Raw genomic sequence first — 20,483 nt, forward strand, 5'->3', positions numbered from 1 at the left:
TACTATGGTTATTGCTATTTTTAATAAATTTGTCCTCCAGTTTCCATGGCTACTGCTTTCTCGTGTCTTTTCTAGATTACTGCAATAGAATTTAGCTACTTTGTTAAACCATTTATTCAAACATTTTCTTCTCTATACTATCTGTAGGATTATTTTCTAAAATGCAAACTAACTAAATCATTCCCTTGCTCTAAAAACAGAATGTAAATTCCAAAACTCTAAGATATAGACTATATGCCCTTTCACCTCATTTTTCTCTAACATCATCATGATGTCATGCTGTCTCTTATTTCTAGGACATACTAACTAATGTATTTTCTTGTCATCTGTTACCACTCCTAATCCCACCTTGTCCCAATCCAACCCAAGAGTGGATCTCATTCATATTTCAAGACTCAGTGCACTCAGGTCATTGTGACTTCAAATACCCTTGAGTAGTTGAGATATTTCCTTAACTCATCACCATGTTGTCTTGGTTTTTCTTGTCTTTCTCCATAGAAATCTGAATTTACCTATTTAATGATGTTTATCATACTATGTTGTAATCATCAACTTCATAATTTACCTCCTACACTGAGTTAGTTCATAGGTCAGAGACAATATTTTGTGTGTTAGTCATCTTTATATTTCTAATGTCTGGCATAAAATGAGATAGCAGTAAATGCTGAGTGGATGAATGAATGAACACTGGAAATAAGATATGAAAACACAATGTTCTATCTTGATTTTGTCATAAGGGCAGAATTAGATCAAAGGAAGAGGCTTTTAAGGCCTAAGAATAAGAACTCAAGATAGAAATTCATCTCCACTTTATCATTCAGAGAGAGGCAAGATCTGTAATTGAAGATCAGCACAGTTAATACTCTGTAAGCTGTAGAACTTACCCGCATTTATCATTTTTACTATCCCTATATGTTTCTCCACAGTGATGGTTCATAATAACCTGAAAAAGAAGGGAGTTTTCTGCCTAACTTTAAGACCATCAAGAAAAGAAAGCTTTAGGGAAACTATGCCACTTTGCAGCCAGGTTGCAAGAGCAGAACTTAGAAAGGACAGAGAGGCAACAGACAAAAGATTAGAAAACAGGTTGAGTCTCTCTGGGACCATAGCCAAGAAAGAATTAAGTAGGGGGTAAGTGGAAAGCTGCTCTAATCCTTAGAGTTTCCAAGAGCCCTGGAGCTCAGTGTTACAGAAAATGAGGGACATTTTCCAATAAAATGTTTTCCAGATAGTGATTAACCAGATTTGAAAGACAACTTGAACTTCATAGGGATTATATCTAGTCTTATTTCTCTTAGACTGAGGATGAATTATCTTGATTGCTATTATGTTTTGAATTGAGAGGAAGTCAGGGAGAGAAGGTTCTTCAGCTTCTACTCTTTAGAAGTAAGTGAAACAAAAATGCCTCCGCATTTTCCTTTCCCTGGATACTTTATTTGCAAAATCTTTTTTTTGTTTACCCCACCCCTGAATGATGAATTTCTATCATAATACCCTGTTTATTTTCTTTGTATAAGATATCAATATGTAATTACCTCGTTCATATTTATAACTTTCTTTTGACCCCTCTCCTCCACTGAATTATACGTCCATGGGTAGGAATTCATTTGGCTCAGCAGTATAGCCACTGCACTTCGTACATAGTAGGCTTTCAATTGATATTTGTTGAATATTAACTGAATAGGCAATTTGATATTAATAATCCTAGTTCTTCTGACTCTTCATGCTTGGCTTTTTTACCAGGACCTTGAATCCTCTGAAAAGTCTTCCACCAGATATATTTCTGGGAATCACATGAAGTCAGAAAGAGATCAAATGAACTGTCCACTACTGTTTCTTACTATTGTTAATGCTGTCAGTGTAAACAACAGCAGCAACAAAAACAAAATATTGCCTATGGAAAGACCTGATCTTCTGATGCTCCAAAAGTAATTGATTACCTAGGACCTGAGGCTGTGATGCAGGCAGTAATGGCAAAAATACTCCCTATACAAATCTATACCAAACTTTATCTTCTGAATCTTAAATCATCAGTGTCTACAAAGCTTCAAGGTCTTTGAGGAAAACAGTATCTTTAGCCTCTGTCCATAAACTCTCCATCCTTTAGAATTCACAGACTGGACAGCATGGGTACCATGCTATCCATCTTGTCTACTGTTTTATTTTACTCTCTCATGAACTCTCCTCAGGCCTCCCTGCACTCTTCTCTCAGCCTGTAGTTATATAGGATGACAAAAGAAGAACAACAACGATGAAACAACATTTTCAATGCATGCAAATAGATTCCTAGAGTCATCTTCAGTTCACTAGCCCTCTGGGCATAGTTTGGAACCTCCATTTTACTTGTAACAGAACAATTCTCTGTATAAACCACTGTTCTCCTTTAAATCTAGAAGCTCATTGCAAACATTTTCTTAAAAATAGAACTGCTTCAAAAATTGTAGAAAAAATGTTGATAACATTTTTTCCTAACCAAATTAGCTGCTGTAATAATCTCCCTGTTTATCAAGAGATGCATACTTATTAGAGAAAGGTGTAAGCATGGTGGGGAATGAAAGAGGGATGAAGAGTGGTCCTCATTTTGCAGCCCCTTTTAAGATCAAGTATTAATGAATGCAATATTTCAAATAGTGATTCAACCTATGGTATTCTCATATTTGGATGGGAATCTGTTACCAGTTCCTTTGAGAGAGTCAGCTCTAGGCACAGGTGGCATTAGTGGCATTCAGGTAATTTTTTTGAAGGTCTCTGAAAAACATGGCTTAGTCAATCAGAACTCCTCTCAAGATAGGGCTAGATTCAAAGGTATATTTATTTCCATCACTTAGAGGGACCAGCTTAAAGCCAGATAGTCCTGAGGCTCCACAAATCCCTTGTTGCAGCTTTATTCCCCAAGGTCCTTGGTAATGAATTTTACGTGTTTGATCCCAAAGGACACGGGGGAAAGTGGAAATTCTAAGTAGTTTGAGTGGAATTTGACTGGCTTTGAGAAAGTTTTCTGTGAGACCAAAATTTACCTATTATCATTTAGTGCTGTGTGAATAGTATACTTCATTTACTGAAATAAATTTAGCTATGTAAACTAAATCTATTGAGTAAATTTTGTCACTATCTGCAGACAATGAATCTAGCCCCAATGTCTATTTTAGGATTGTATGAGCAACAAACGCCACGTTAAGATTATTATGTTATTGCTAAGTACATAAATTTCTTCATTCTAAAGGCTAGAAGAAGCAAAGCACTATAAAAATAGTGTCAAGTTTTATATATCCTGGAATGAAGTTATTTACTGAATCTGAGGTTACAGTGGTAGATACTCTAGAGATTATAAATATGATTTATTCATGGTTCATGGTCTCAAGATACTTACAGTCCAGGATGGGAGATAGACATGAGATTTTCAAAAATAAAATATGGTATGCTATAATCAAATAGATTTGAGAATTTAGAGAAGGTAGATATTCCTTTCTCATAAATTATTAGAAGGACTTTCATGATTTTATTTAAAAGGCATCATTTATTTGTGCGGAAGGATGGGTGTTATTTCTTCATGTGACAATGTAGGAGGGTTGGCAAATGAAGGGATGGTAGATTTCCTGGGGGAAAAAAAACACTTTCTATACTAAAAATAGTCTGGGAGCTTTGTGTCCTGTAACTAAAGCAAATTGAAATACATATTAACATAGTGAAGACTTTGAGAAACTGTGAAATAAATCCACCATTCAGCAGAGAATTCTTCAAATCTACTTGATTATTTATATCCATGTAATGTCTGTAAACATCCTGTGGGACAGGTGTTTCCTGATAGAATATTATGCAATTTAAGACAGAGAATGGTAAAAATGAGCAAGACAAATTTTGCAATGCCTTGAATTTAAGACTCTGCAGTGCCATTGAAGTCTGAGTGATAGAGTAACCCAATCTGAAGATACTGTTCGGAGATTAGTCCTACTGGGTGCGGTGAGGCTGGCTGTGTGGAGAGGTATGGGAGGCAAGCATAGGATACTGAAGATGAGACAGTCCATTAGGGGATAATGTGAGATGAACAGGGATGTGAACCATGGTGGTCAAAAGAGAAATGGAAAGAAAGATGCATTCAAGAGCTATTTTTTTTTTAAATTTTTTTTATTTATTTATGATAGTCACAGAGAGAGAGAGAGAGGCAGAGACACAGGCAGAGGGAGAAGCAGGCTCCATGCACCGGGAGCCCGATGTGGGATTCGATCCCGGGTCTCCAGGATCGCGCCCTGGGCCAAAGGCAGGCGCCAAACCGCTGCGCCACCCAGGGATCCCGCATTCAAGAGCTATTAAAGAAAATTATGTATGCAGAAGAAAGGACTTGTTCAGGATAGGAACTGACTGTAATTACCATTAACAGACGTAGGGGAATTTTACATTTCAGTGAGCTATCCTTCTGAAAATGTGTAGGAAGCAGTAAGAAATAATTATAAATTAGGGGGCGCCTGGGTGGCTCAGTTAGTTAAGTGTCTGCCTTCAACTCAGGTCAAGATCCCAGGGTACTGGGGTGGAGCCCTGTGTTGGGCTCCCTGCTCACTGGGGAGTCTGCTTCTCCCTTTTCCTTTGCCCCATCCCTGCTCATGCACACTCTCTCCCCCCCCCCCCCTCTCTCTCTCTCTCTTTCTGTCAAATAGATAAAATCTTAAAAAAAAAAACAAACAAGAATTATAACTTAGAAAAAGCAATGCTATAAGGGATAGAGAATTGGGACACACTACCAATAAAAATGGTAACTGTATTATAGAGGTAGATAATAATGGAGAGTAAGTAAAGGGAAGAGAGAATCAGCAATATAGCCCTTTATGAGAACGCACATATGTTGGATATGAAGAGGAAAACTAGCCATAGAAGGAGATATAGTGAAGTAGTGAAGTCTCAAGTACAAAGTACAATGAAATATTGTTAAAAACCATAGAACATATGAAATGAGCCACAATGGTTTTGGAGATTAGGAAGTCATGGCTCATTTTCAAGAGAAAATTAACTCAGTGAAACTTGCTAGTGAAAAGTTCGAAGCAAGGAATTATGAGTAGGTGGTGAGAAAGTAGAGTTATAAAGAAAGATGGCCCTTTCATGAAGTTTTGAAGTGAAGATGAGAGAAATATAACCATGGCATGGGAAAAACAACAACAACAACAACAACAACAACAACACTGGAGAGGTCATGCTTTCCTATTCTTCTTAGGCTTTGGGAGATAAACACATTTTATGGGCCAGAGGAAAGAACCAGAAAAAAAACAATATATTAAAAATTGAAAATAAAGTGTGAAAATTATTGGAGCCAAATCTCTTAGAAAGGCGTAGACTTCATTAACAATGATGAGTTAAGGAATCAGCATGAGATGAAAGAAGGCTGTGTTTTTGTTCTGCACACAGAACAGGAAGAGAAGGTTTGTAATAGTGGTAAAAGGTAGGTAATCCCCCCCCCCTTTTTTTTTTGGTAATCCCCTTTTTGCCCTTCCCAGGTTTGTAAAGATCTCATGAAAAATGATTGCAGCTCGCAGCTCCCACCCCCGCTCCTTGTCCTACTGTCAGTCAGATTGGCATGTGTGGGGCTGGCAAACAAGAAGTGGAAAAAAGCTTAGGGCTCTCTGGTGAAGCAGGAAGAAATGTGAAGGAAGTGAGAGCTCTTCCCTGGCCCAGCAAAGTCAGAACAAATAGGAGCAAATCGCCTGGAACAGAATGGAACCCAGGCAGGCAGGACAATCTCTGGCCTGAGAGAATGGCTGGATGCCAGGATCTAGGAGAGGAGGGTGAGCTGGAAGCCAAACTAATACAATGATTACAATGTAGAGAAATTAAATTAGGAATAAATTATTTGGAATTATCTATATCTTCCCTGGCCAGGTATCTGCGAAACCTGAGAGAGGAAATCCTCCAGGCTTTTAGGAGAAAACTAAGGAAGGAGAAACAGATGCCAAGTGCAAAGACAAAAAGGGTTCTAATAATTTCATTATTTCTAACTTGGTGTGGGGGCAAGTGTGTCACCTATCCTCAGAGGACTGCATCTGCTTGTTTCTGTGCTTCTGTGGGATTCGCAGTCTTGACGAGCACTGTAAGGAGGAGAAAGGGAATGAGCCAGTTTTCCTTTCTCTGCATTGGGGGATGATGCTTCTTTCTGGTGACCTTCCAGAAGTGACAAGCAGGATCGAACCAATTGATTTATTTTCAGCGGCTCCTGTAGCTCTCATCGAGGTTATATTTAACTTTGGGTTCATTTTTGTTCCAGTCAGCTCCCACTTCATTATCAGGGTGCAGTGCAGATCACATAACAACGTCAGATGCTACATAGGAAGGCTTGAGATTGGGAATTCTGTGGAGCTTCCCAGTGGGGCTTCCTTAGAGAAGATCTTCATAGTGAATCTTGAGAATGTCATAAAACAGGATGAAAGTAATCACTTTCGGCCCTGCCTCCTCTTTCAGTGAGGTTTTATTGATATCCTGTAAGAAATGACTCCAGTTAATGGTCCCCACCGATGTCAGTGTCATATAATTTATATAGAAGTTGGACAAGAGGAATACCTTTTGGTGTTTGTAAACAGTCGATTCTTATGCATTATTTATGATATCTTTAGCGACTATTTAAAATTCTATTGAACATGTTATTTTTACTGAACAAAATATGATGACATGATTTCCATTTGGTAGTTGTATACTATAATTTTTTAGGATATATAAATTGGGCCAATATGGGAATTAAAAATATATAGTGTATGAGTTGAAATATCATAGTTCTTTAAAACACTTTGAAGATCTTTTAATGTGAAAGGTGCTGCTTTCATTCGTAGGAAAATATCTTCATGTGATTTATTTACAACATTGAGCCAAATTGTCCCGATTTTACGGGAACATGGAAATATGCTCCACTATTTTAATCTTGATAATGAGAAACCATTCAAACATATACCAGGCTCTCTGAGGATCTTATGTAATAATTTTTATAGAAACTGAATAAAATTCTCAGCTCATTTCAGGAACTAACACTTGGCCTTTAGGAGCCTCTTGCATTTAAGAATGTTGCCCAGTCCCCTTACATAATGGAATTCGTTCGGAGGATTCTTTCAAAAGAACTTTTCTCATTCAGCCCGTAGTTTTTAGAATCTTGGGAAACTTGCTCAAATAATGTCTATCTCTTCATTACTTATTTTTGAATGACAGTAGCATTTTTTCAGAGAAGGAAAGAAATCTGTATTTCGGAAGCTAAGAAAGTCCATAAAATGGTACTATTTTAGTGTCATAGAATCAAATAGAAGCTGAAAGAGACCTGAGAGAACGCCTAATCCTGCTGTCTTTTTACAAATAAGGAAATTAAGAGCCAGTGTGAATGTCACTTGCTCAAAGGGTGACGATACTTTAGTGACATTTATTGAGATATATGTATTTGAATTTTCCAGTGTTATATCTCTGTATGTCACATAAAGCAAGATACAGAGTATATGAGTCATTTTAATCACTTGGTCATTTTACATGTCCAACAGACACTATTCCTTTCCATACAGGCTCAGTACATTTTAGAAATATAACCCTTAAAATATTTTTTTTAATTATTTGATTCTAGTTAGTGTAAATAAGAACACTCTGAGTTCTTTGTGAGATCTGCCTCTCTAAATACACTTAATTATAGACAATTTAAGTTTACTAGACCTCCAGGGACTGCACTATTCATTTCTTCACCCCTGTTCCCAACTGCTTCTTAAACTGAAAGAATTTGCTGGTGTTCGACTTAACCCTGTAAGAGATTTTAAGAAAAAAGTACTAAGGCTACACCCTTGGTTAGGTCTTTCCTTGCTTTTGTGACTTTTTGATTCAGTTTTTGCACTGAGACAGTGTGTTCATTTGAGAATCTTTTTATCAGGCTGAAGGTGGGGAAAATGTGTCTTACAATCCTGCAAGTCCCTCTAATACATGGGCTGTCCCTTCTTCCACTTCATCCCTGCTTGCAAGCAGATCAGATCTTTTAAGACCTCATTGCCTCTTCTAGTGCTTTTAAATATTGCTAATTAAAACCTATTCTTTCTACCAGCATTCTTTATCCATATCTCTTGTCTCAAAACCCCAACTGCTTTGTGTGCATTTTCCACCTTCCAAGATATCACAGACAAATAGTTTTATCAAATATTTCCTCCCTGCCTAACATAAGTTGTCATTTTTCTAATTTCTTCTAAGAGTCCTCTTGACCATCTGTCCATCCCTGAAGCCAATGCCACACATTTTAGGATTTTGTTTTACATACACCACCTCAGATTTTGTTGTTCTATCAAACAGCTCTAATATCTTAAGGCTTACAATAGACATCATTTTTTATTCATACTACTTGGATATATGGGTCAATTATAGCTCTAGTTGGCTCTTGGGTGACCTTCAAAACATATTCTCATTTTCAGGGATCTAGGGATCTGTTTTCATATTAAAATGTAAGGATTATAGGTATAGAGTCAAAACATTCAAATATATTTTAAGGTGACTCAGATTTGGTCCAAACTTGATTGATTTATATCCCATTGACAAAGCATGTCCTAAGTTAGTGGGAAGGGAATATATTTTGTCTGCAGAGAAGCATAGCAAAGATGGGTAGACTAGGACAGAAAATTATGCATAAAAATAAAATTGTCAATTGAATTCATTCATAAATATATAGTAGAAGAAGCATCTGACCTTTATAGGTTCCTGAGAGTTCCACAGCCCTTCCTTTCTAAATTTTATAATCCTGACTACTGATACTATTTTTCTAAATCCACTGGATGGTAATTTTCTGTGGGATCTAGCTATTGTTTCCTCTTCCTATTTTGGCAATTATCAACCAATTGAATGTCTCCTGAAGTCTCTGCGGGGAAGTACATAGCTGAAATGGGCAAGCTCAACCTAGGCAAGTGACTATAAGCAACGTAAGGATTGAAACAGGTCAAATATAGCAGGGGGGAGAAAGAGCAGTGATATGAACACTGCCAGTAGTTCCTGATTGCAGAGTAACACCAAGACAGTAGGAAGTGTACAGTCCTTAAGTCTATGAGAGCCTGGTCCTAGGGTGAAACCAATGCTGCAGATAGACTCAAAACCAGACACTCAACAGTATTGAATTTCCAATTTCATTATCTGCAAAATGGAGACTATAGCTCCTAAACAGAATAGAAAAAATACATGTCAAAGTGTCAGGTGTCTTAATCAGTGACTTAAGAGGTAGCAGTAAATGTTATTTATATGGGTAATTGGTAATCAGCAAATGTAATTCATATCTAAATCAATGCATGGAGACCATCTCTGGGTATCTTCTTTACAAGTTATAGAAAAGCTTCCTAATTTCACTTAGGTATAACTAAAAACAAAACAATATAAAATAAGATAAAAGGACACAAAAATGGAGGTAAGATCTTTAAAAATATAGCTTGTAATTTCACTGTATTACTTACTATAATCATATTTGGATTGGTTGTAGACGAGTTAAAATTAGCCTGTTTTTTAAAGCAGACATAAACCTCAAAATTAGGGCAAATAATTAAATGTATAAGATTAAGCTAACATATTTTATATATTAAGATATTATAATAATAGTTACTTCAAATTAGTATAATTAAAATATATATATATATATATATATATATATATATATATTTTCCTACAAACTTCACCTTAAGACTATGACCTATGTATTTTTTTTCTTTGTATTTTTTTTTTTTAGTAGGCTCCATGGCCAGCATGGAGCCCAACGAGGGCTTGGACTCACAACCCTGAAACCAAAACCTGAACTGTGACGAAGAGTCAGATGCTTAACCTACTGAACCACTCAGGCACCTGTCTGTGTTTTTTTTTCTTTCTTTTAATGCATCTCTTTTGTCAGATATTTTGAATTTTACATCATACACATACATATCACCATATTTTCACTGAACGTTATATCATAAATATTTCTCATGTTATTACACAATTTTCATAATTATCATTTAATGTATGTGTAACAGTCTATCAACTGAATGACAGTAATACGTTCATCCACTTCCCAAGTTTGGGCATTAGGTTGTCTTTCGTTTCCCCATGCTCTAAACGTGATTACTCAAGGGAGACAGAGGGCAGGGCTTATAGCATCATCAGACTATGCTGATAAGACATTGGGTAACAAAGATGTATGTCATAGATGGACACAGATATGTTCAGGATACTAAAAAGAGCAATGTTTCTTAGGGACTTTCAGCCACCTGGTGGGCAGAGGAATCAGTAGACCAGGGGAGCTTATCTCGGTGAATTGGAAGACCCTGTTACTTCATGCCTCTGGCCTGAAGGTTGATTCACCTTGCTTTGGTACTATTTCTTTATCCTGCCCCCAGTGGTATTGTATTTTAAAGACACTTCTAGGGGATTTTAGCATATTTTTGAATCTCATAGTTGGTATCAGGAGATCTTAATGGATTTTTTTCTTTACTTGATTTTTTAAAAAATGGGCTTCTTAATAGAAAAGTAAGAAAGATATTCTCTGGCCCTGTAATCTTCCTTGAAAAATCCAGCAATTTTTTTAAACACCCCTTCCCTAATGCCAGTTAACTACCTTCTTTTCAAATTGAGCAAAGAAAGAAACACCAGAAAATCGTTGAAGACGAAATGGAAATGCAAAATGAAAGCTATAATTACATTTATTCCAGGTTGACCAGAGAATGTCACTGAATATGAAAGGTGAGAAAGATAATATGAATGCCTTTCCAGCTGTGCTCCAAGGAATTCTAAACATCTTAAGAGGAATCTTAGGGACCATTTCATGGAAGGAGTCAGGGAATTATAATAGCGATGGAGGATCTTTATGACTGACTACCCACTCTTCCCCCCCTAGTAAACCAGAGTAGCGGGTTTGGGTACTAGGATTCTGAATAAGACTTTGTTTCTAGAAAGGATTCTATGGCTTTAAAACCTGTTGAGGGAAAGGGTGTAGAGAGTAAAACCACACTGATCTATTGCCATCGTCCTTACCTACAGAGCCATACATATTTTATGGTTCTAGGATAGAAGAGTAGACTACACATGCTAATAGGTAAAATACTATTAAAATACTAAATAGGTAAGTTTTTCTCTAGACATGAAAATATATTTACAAGTTTGGACTGATTCCTCTTATCTAAACAAACTAGATTGCATACTGTTAATGCTATTAGATAAATAATTCTAATAATTACTAGAGCTTTATCGAATGTTTAATTGATCACCACATTTGTTCGATAGTCACTGTTAAAATTCTCATTTTACAGTAGCAGAAACTAAGAAATTAAATACATCTTGAATGTAGTGGGATAGAGGTTTGCATTCAGAGAGTTTTGACTTCAAACACAAGGGTGTTTAACTTCTTTTTTTTTCTGTATGGCACAGCTGTATGCTAATTCATAAGCAATAAAAATTCTTATTTCCAAGACACTCATTTCTCTTTCACCTTTGAGGATATTTATTGAACACCTACCAAGTTCTGAGAATAAAATCAAATAAGATAGAGTTTATCCTGGAGAATAGGGGATGGTGCCAAGGAACTGTGATATATATGTTATGTGACATACATATTTTGGAATATTATGCACAGGGAGTTAGGATTGGGATTATAGTCAGACACAGATAAGGGAGCTGATATCTATCTATACCTTAAATTATAGACAGGAGTTAGTCAGATAGAGGAAGAGAGTGGTGAAATAGTGGAATAAATAGCAAATGTGCTGTGCAGTGGTGGGACATAATGATGGCTCAAGAACTACAGATAGTTCACTACAATAATTACAACCAACTCTTGCAGGTGTGTTAGAGAAAGAGTCTGACCAGCAATTTTCAAACATTCAAAATCACCCGAGGGATTTACTGAATGTAGCTTGCTGGGTCTCACTCACAAAGTTTTCATCCAGCAGATCTGAGTTAGTGCTTTAGAATTTAGTTGTCTAACAAGTTACTATGTAATGCGTATGCTATTCAACCAGGAGCCACACCATGAGAATTACTAGGTAAGATCCATAAACAGAGGCCAATTTCTTTTTACTGTAGTATGGTTAAAATTTGGCTAACAGGAAAAAAGCATTAGAAACAAAAGGACATGAACAGTCTATATGTAACACAAACAGAACCATCTGCTACAACTCACAACCAAATTAATATATAAGGAAATATATATTTGCATACTAAAGTTTTGTGTTTGGCGGTTTTTGTAAAGATTAATAGAAAGCTAAGATACACTCATTATATAATATTTAAACATTTTCAAAAATATATGAATTACACATCACCCTTTTCCAAAGTCACCAGCTACTAACAGCTTCTCACATGTATGTAGAAGACTGGCTTGTGGACGCATGGCTTCCATTTTCATATCTGTGCCTCCTCTCTGTGTTTTTTTGTGCATCTGTCTTTATTTTCTTTCATGTTTTTAAATTTTTTTTATTGGAGTTCAGTTTGCCAACATATAGCATAACATCCAGTGCTCATCCTGCCAAGTGCTCCCCTCAGTGCCTGTCACCCAGTCACCCCAACCACCCCCCGCCCACTTCCCCTTCCACCACCCCTTGTTTGTTTCCCAGAGTTAGAAATCTCTCATGTTTTGTCACCCTCACTGATATTTTCACTCATTTTCTCTCCTTTCCCTTTTATTCCCTTTCACTAATTTTTATATTCCCCAAATGAATGAGACCATATGATGTTTGTCCTTCTCTGATTGACTTATTTCACTCAGCATAATCCCCTCCAGTTCCATCCACATTGAAGCAAATGGTGGGTATTCGTCTCTTCTGATGGCTGAGGAATATTCCATTGTATACATAGACCACAGCTGCTTTATCCACCATCTTTCGATGGACACCGAGGCTCCTTCCACAGTTTGGCTATTGTGGACATTGCTGCTATAGACATCGGGGGGCAGGTGTCCTGGCATTTCACTGCATCTGCATCTTTGGGGTAAATCCCCAGCAGTGCAATTGCTGGGTCATAGGGCAGGTCTATTTTTAACTCTTTGAGGAACCTCCACACAGTTTTCCAGAGTGGCTGCACCAGTTCACATTCCCAGCAACAGTGCAGGAGGGTTCCCCTTTCTCCACATCCTCTCCAACATGTGTTGTTTCCAGTCTTGTTAATTTTCCCCATTCTCATTGGTGTGAGGTGGGATCTCATTGTGGTTTTGATTTGTATTTCCCTGATGGCAAGTGATGCGGAGCATTTTCTCATGTGCTTGTTGGCCATGTCTGTGTCTTCCTCTGTGAGATTTCTGTTCATGTCTTTTGCCCATTTCATGATTGGATTGTTTGTTTCTTTGGTGTTGAGTTTAATAAGTTCTTTATAGATCTTGGATACTAACCTTTTATCTGATGTGCCATTTGCAAATATCTTCTCCCATTCTGTAGGTTGTGTGTGTCTGTCTTTAAACCGTCTTTTCCTCTCTCTTATAAACTATCTGTGATTGCCTTTAGGGACCACCTGGATAGTTTAGGATCAAGCTCCTCTTTCAAGATCCTTAACTCAGTCACATATTTTGCTAGAAGCCTTAGTCTGTTGGGGCTGCTGTAGCAAAATACCATAGGCTGTGTGGCTTTCTGGAGGCTGGGAAGCCCAAGATTAAGGTGCCAGCAGATTCTGTGTCTGGTGAGAACCAGCATCCCGATTCATAAATGGCCGTCTTTTTGTGCCCTCTCATGGCAGAAAGGGTGAAAGAAATCTCATGGGCCTCTTTCATAAGGACATTGATCTCACTCATGACCTAATTACCTCCAACAGGCCGCATCTCCAAATATCATATTGGGATTAGGTTAGGTGAATTTGGGGAGGATATAGCATAGACTCAAAAGTCTACTGTCTCATCTAAATATTAAAATCAAATATAGGTGTGACTCAAGGTATGAATCATCCGGAGGCAAATCTTCTCCAGCTATGAACCTGTGAAATCTTCCAAAATATAATGGCGAGACAGATGTAGGATAGATATTCCCATTCCAAAAGGGAAAAATTGGAAAAAAGAAAGAAGGGATTCCAAGTAAATCCAAAACCCAGTATTAAGTCTTCAGAGCAAACAACATTAAATCTTAAGGATCAAGAATAATCTTTTTTTCACTAGATTCTCTGCCTTCTGGACCCACTGAAGCTATGATCTCATTTTTGCCGCTCTCACAGGTCAGAGTGAACACTCTCTGTTCCCGCACACAGCCCGTTGCCCAGGGCTCCTTTGTACATCACCCTCACTAGGGCTCCCTGTCGTAGCCCTATCCCTGTAGTAGTATTTCGCCTGGGCTCTGCCCCAGTAGGATGGCGTTCTATATCCATGACTCTCCTTACTAGGATCCTGATGCTGCGACTCTTTCAGGCATCTTCTGGAATCTAGGTGGAGGCAGCCATGCTCCCATGGCTCTTGCATTCTGCACACTGACAAAGATGGTAGAGGAGTATGGAAACCACCAAAGTTTACCTCCTGTGTCCTCTAGAACTGCACCAGGGGCAGCCAATGAGCTCAGTTCTGGAGTGCAGAGAGCAGAGCCCATGATGTGAGGTAGCACTGGGCAGCATGTCCCAAGGTCTCACTTACGTGAAACCACCTTCGGGCAGCCCCACCTTTGAAACCACTCTGCACTGTGGACCTGCGATGGAAAGGGCTGCCCTGATGATTTCTGAATAGTTTTTGAGGAGACTCTTCCTTTGTCTTCAACAGTAGCACATGCTCCTATTGAGGTGGCTGTCTAATTTTATCAAAGTGTTTTGCCCACACTTTTAGTATTCTCTTCTGACCACAGTTTCTCATTCTCTTCAGTATGGATAGGCTGAGAGTTCTCCAAATCTTAAATTCTGCCTCCTTTCTGATTAACAGTTCTGCCTTTAAATCATTTCTTTCTTCTGGCATTTTACTATAAAAAGGAATTTTACTATAAAAAGGCCACTCCTTCAACACTTAGAAATAACTTCAGCTAAATATCCGATTTCATCACTCACAAGTCCTACAGTAGAGCTAGAAGATGAACACAGTTCTTAGCCACTTTATGGCAAGGGTCACCATTGCCTCATTGTCTAATAATAGCATGTGCCTGATTTCCATCAGACCTCATCAGAATCGCCTTTACCTCCCATATTTCCAGCTTCTCCCCACTACCCAGTTCCAAAGCCACTTTCACGTTTTTAGGTGTTTGTTATGACAGCATCCCACTCCCAGTATCAATTTTTTATCTTAGTCTGATAGGGTTGCTATAACAAAATAACATACACTAGGTGGCTTATAAATAACAGAAATTCATTTCTTACAGTTGTGGAGGCTGGGAAGTCTAAGTTCAAGGTGCCAGCAGATTCAGTGTCTGGTGAGGAACCTTTCCTGGTGCACAAACAGCCATTCTTCACTGTGTCTTCACTTGGCAGGGGGAGCAACCTTGCTCCCTGGGGCCTGATTTATAAGGGCACTAATCTTATTTATGAGGGCTTCATCCCACTGACCTAACTGCCTTCTAAAGGTCCTACCTTCAAATACCATCAGAGCTGGGGATTGGGTATCAACATATGAATTTTGAGGGAATGTGAACACTCAGTTTCTGCAACCATATAAGATATATTGCAGGTTCTAAGGATTAGGACATGGACATATCTTATTCAGGGCCACTACTCACCCACTGCAACTGTTTTTACACAATTCTTAAAGCATAGTATTAGAAATCAAGAATTGGTTGGTGTGGGATGTCCATTTCCAATTCCTTATAAATAATTATGTGCTGACTTGTATTATTTTTTTAAAATTTGCCCATTATCAAAACATCCTTAGTTAATTTGACTTTTATTATCAATTAGCATTCTCAGAGTCCTTTTAACTACAGCAGTGGTTTACATCTAAAAATAGGTTTTGTGTTACTGACATTTTGTGGGCCATGCACTATTGATATGTCTCTTGTCTAGTTGTCAAAGTAAATCAGTCTATAGGATTTAAAAGATGGTCCATCTGGAAGAGTAAAAGAACCTCTCTGGAATAGATTCCAATTTTAATTCAATTACCTGTTGGAAAAGAGAATTGGTTCAGTTTAATTCCTGTTGGAGGATTGGGCGAGTTGTCATGTAAACTTAAACATTGCACGTTAATTTGACACTATCTTTTTGTATAAGAAAAAGCACATAGAAATCTTAAAGACTAGTTCATTATTCTTTAAGGAACATAGTAATTCCTTTAGGTGAAAACACAGCCACTTTATAGGTAGGATGTGAAGAACAAGTCATGCTTTATCTATAGGCTATCTAGATTAATTTATAGTGAAGTCAATAGCCTCCTAACATCCATTGATTTAATTTGGGACTTAGACTGCTGAGTACATTATTTCTGGACTGTGTTTTGAAACGTAGACTTCTGGATGGCATAGACTATTGATAAGGGTTCATAAAATCGATTCATCCTGATTTAGATTTGGGTAGTTGAAGAAATATTCACAAAGTATATAAAGGAAATTCTGATATTCTGTACAACTAAATGAAAAAGGACTTTAAATGTAACACTAGAGTTTAACCATTGATCATCACTGATAGTTTTATTGTTTCTTTGTCCTACGTCTTCCTTTCAGATAACCCATATCTCTAGAAGGCAAGGCAGGGTTTGGGGCTTCAGCACATCCAACCACATATTTTTTTTTTTTTAAAACACTTGAAATAGACAAATGTTTTTAGTAGTTATTAAGCCACCTTTTTGTCAATGACAATGGTATATTGTAGTCTATATACTCAAAAACATTATAGACAGGGTAGATGTAAATAAGCTGAAATAATGATGAATTTCTAAAGACTTTTTGAAGGATAGTTGAGGTTTAGAATTACAAACATCAAATATTTGAATTCCAGTTGACAAGACAGGCAAGGATAATGTGCAAGAATATAAATTTGGAAATTCACCATTGAAAATAAAACTGAAGAAGTATATTTGTGAGCAGAAAGAGCAGCCTCTGAGGTGCTGTGTCAAAGTAGAATCAGTAACAATACGCCTAACAAAAATACTAGTCTTGATACAAATTTAGTCACTTATTGGACATTGCACTTTGGAAAAATCACTTTGTACCTTTGATTCTTTATGCCCCTATCTCTAAATGTGACTAAAAAAACTACTTCTTCATTCATGGGATTATGATAATTAATTGAATTTTTGGAAAAAAGTTAAGCATTTTTTTTTCATGCAACCTGTTATAAGTAAAAGTCATCATGAAACAAGTGGCGTATATGTTAACTGCTAAGAAACCAAATTAGCTGAGAGCCTAGTCCAACTTCTAGCTATAGTAATTAACACAGCTTTTGTAGGGGCGAATAAACTTTGTGCCTCCTTGGACTTTAGAACGCAATCTCCAAAATAGTTGTGTTCCCAAATTAAATGAAAGTCTTCCCATATTCTGAGGAATTGTTGATCTCGGGGTGCCTGGGTGGCTCAGTTTTCTAAACATCTGCCTTCAGCTCAGGTCATGATCTTGGGGCCTGGGATTGAGCACCATGTTGGGCTCCTTGCTCATTGGAGAGGCTGCTTCTCCCTCTCCCTCTTGCTCCCCCTCCCCCATTCATGTTCTCTCTCTCTCTCAAATAAAAATCTTAAAAAAAAAAAAAGATTGTTGATCTCCTGTTTTTTTAGTGTGACACATAATTCTAAAGGACTGCTTTTCATTTTTAAAGCTAAAGACTAATATATGGATCATATGAATATATTTGCATAAGCATGTATTAAAACAGGATACTTTAATAGATGTAGAGAAGAGGATGTAAAATAGATTAATATAACTACCAAACAGGAAGTTATAGCTTCCTGGATCTTTTGCCAATTTGTTGAAAAAAGCCATGGATATGGGTTGATCTTTCTGTAAGAAAATAGGCTAGCAGTTAGGTTAAAGCACTGAAAGGTTTGTAGAAATGTCGGAGAGCATTTAGAATGTGGACTTGTCAAGATCTCTTGTTGTGGCCTCCATGCTGACCTCCATAAAGCATGATGATAATTAAGCATAGACTGAAAGGTCAGAGCCCAATTTTCAGAAATGCCTCAGGCTTTCCTCTGAGGCTTTGCCCTGAACTCAGGGCAGCTGTCTCTGCCAGAGGAAACTGACAGAAATGTATTTCTTCAAAATATGAAAAGGGTTTTCTGCATTTGAGTGGGCTGGTAGTAAGATGAGGCTGCCAACTCTGAAGTTACCAAGGCTCCTGGTAAGACCAGAATAGATGTTTCTTCTCACGCTGTTACCCCAGACCTTTTAACGTAAACTCTTTATTCCGAGCAGAAGTTAAAACTTTAATTTCAGGGGCACCTGGGCAGCTCAGTTGGTTAAATGTCCGACAGTTGATCTCAGGGTCCTGGGATGGAGCCCTGAGGCAGGCTCTGCACTCAGCAGAGAGTCTGCTTGAGATTTTCTCCCTTTGCCCACCCCCCTGCTCATACTCTCTCTCTCTCTAAAATAAATGAATAAAATATTTTTAAAGAAACTTTAATTCAGCCTTCTCCATTTCTCAGATTTTATTCATGACTTTATAGTTCCCTGACTAATCTTCATTCTATTCCCCACCCTCAGTTTCTCACTGACTTGGCAGCTGGATCATAGGCTTTCCTCATCCTCTCATACAAATCTCATTTGGCCTGGTGGCTCTGTTGCTCTCCTTCCACACTTTAGGAAACATGGCCCTGCACGCGAAGCAGGCAACTGGTTATTTAATTCAAAGAGTTGACTTTTTGTCAACTTTAATTTAGGCAAAGGAATGTCCAACCTCAACAAATTAAACTCTGAGTACTAGCTTCTATATATTCAGCACAAGATTACGTTGAAATAAAAGTATTTGATGTATTATGGAATTTTAGCCTATTGGTCTGTCACCCAGATCTGATTAGGAAGTTTTGATTCTAAATCAGAGGATCCCTAAATACTTTTAGTCCTTTTCATGATCAATCTAATTGTGAGACATATATGTTACTGATAATATTTCCAATAATTCTCTTTTAAACTTTGTTTCCATTGTCAATGGATAATATCTTTAAATGAATTTTAGAGTAAATTATCTAAATGAGTATAGGAAATTGAATGCCAGCAAGTGAATGCCAATAAATTTCCTTCTCATAATGGTAGATATGCAATCTAATGTTATTTTTTTTAAAAAACCTATTTCTTCATTTTATACTTATAATTTTTTTCTCATGCATATATGTTTGATCATTTTGTTCATACATTAAGAGTTCTATCAATGGATTGACAAAGAAATTTTGCTAATTATTAAAATATGGTCACAATATCCTGGGATGAATAAAAACTAGCAGCTCTAATGAAGCTTATGGAACTCAATTATACATGTAACCTTTGGTGTTTTTCATTTCTTTAGGTAATTGAGAATCTGCTCTACCTCTCTCCCTTGGCATTTTCTTCACATACCACTTCAAGGAATAGTGACTAGGCTCGAAAGTTCCACAGATAATCCAAAAAAATCTGTTCAAGTTGGCATCTATCAACAGGTAAAATTACACTTTTAATTCCTGTTTGTCTTGATTATTTCCATAAACAAAAGGAAAAAGACATAACAGCTATGAGTTGTGAAGAATATTAGACTTGTGCACAGAAAGATAACATGAGACCAGTGAGTATGTATGAATTGGATCTTGATCAACCCAAGAGTTGTTTAATAATGAACAGATGGTAATCTTGGAAGTGTAATTTTTCCAAGGTTAATTGGTTAGGGTCCACTCCATAATGATTTAGGTAAGAGATCATAAGATACCAATTTATGTGGAAAAAAACTAAATAGCTAAGAGATAAGTAAGTAAATTGGTATGAATAGTGACTCTAAGCCTGGAGTATGCAATTATAATTAAAATCAAGCAAATATGCTGAAAACACATACAAAAATCACATACAGAGATAAACTGGTGAAAAACTAACAATACAAAAAAGAAGGAGGATTATGGAGAAAAAATAGCTCAATCATATAATCTTCTTTTTTAAGGCCCTTCAGTTTTCTATGAGCATAGATTCCTGTCTATACAATAGAAATCACAACATCAACCTAGCTCATTAGTAAATTTCACTACTCATATTTATAACATGATTGGGATATTAGTAAATTTCAATATTAATATTGATATAATAATATTTAAATAATGTATTTAAGATTATTTAGAAATGTGGTTTTGAAGTGACTGAAAAACAAATCATCCAGTTGTATTTCTAAGTGTTTACAATAGTAGATGTGATAAAAGTTACAGTAGTTTAAACTCATGAAATAATAATGAAAGACAAGTTCTTTTATGCAAACAGGAAAATTGCAGAGAACTGCTCTATTTTAAGTTTCATTTTTATTATTTACCTATATGAATTTTTGAAATCAAGTCCTTTCAATAACTATGGACCAATTAGAAAAGTTTAATGTACAGAATATTTCCATCTAAAAAGTACATATAGATCACTGAAAATATGCTTGATATAATTTGACAGTAAACAAAAATTAAACCCATCTCTGTTTTTTCAGAAATATCTGTTTAGTCTTTTGGAGGGTTTTCCAAAAAC

At 36.9% G+C, this 20,483-nt stretch overlaps 1 protein-coding gene across 11 annotated transcripts in view; it reads left to right on the forward strand.

The window, feature by feature from the left end:
• Window positions 1-20,483, forward strand: part of SLC16A7 (solute carrier family 16 member 7) — a 178,898-nt gene that overhangs the window by 78,985 nt on the left and 79,430 nt on the right. For 6 of the 11 annotated variants that reach the window (XM_072742336.1, XM_072742340.1, XM_072742331.1 and 3 more), the window contains one exon: window positions 19,306-19,435. The gene's annotated coding sequence lies outside the window, so the exon portion shown is untranslated. Of the gene's footprint in view, window positions 1-9,694; window positions 9,810-10,654; window positions 10,681-19,305; window positions 19,436-20,483 lie in introns of those variants that run through there. The other 5 variants (XM_072742335.1, XM_072742334.1, XM_072742338.1 and 2 more) reach the window with 3 other exon arrangements.

Source organism: Vulpes vulpes, chromosome 16 (genome assembly GCF_048418805.1).
Source record: "Vulpes vulpes isolate BD-2025 chromosome 16, VulVul3, whole genome shotgun sequence".
In the NCBI taxonomy this organism is placed as follows: Eukaryota; Metazoa; Chordata; class Mammalia; order Carnivora; family Canidae; genus Vulpes; species Vulpes vulpes.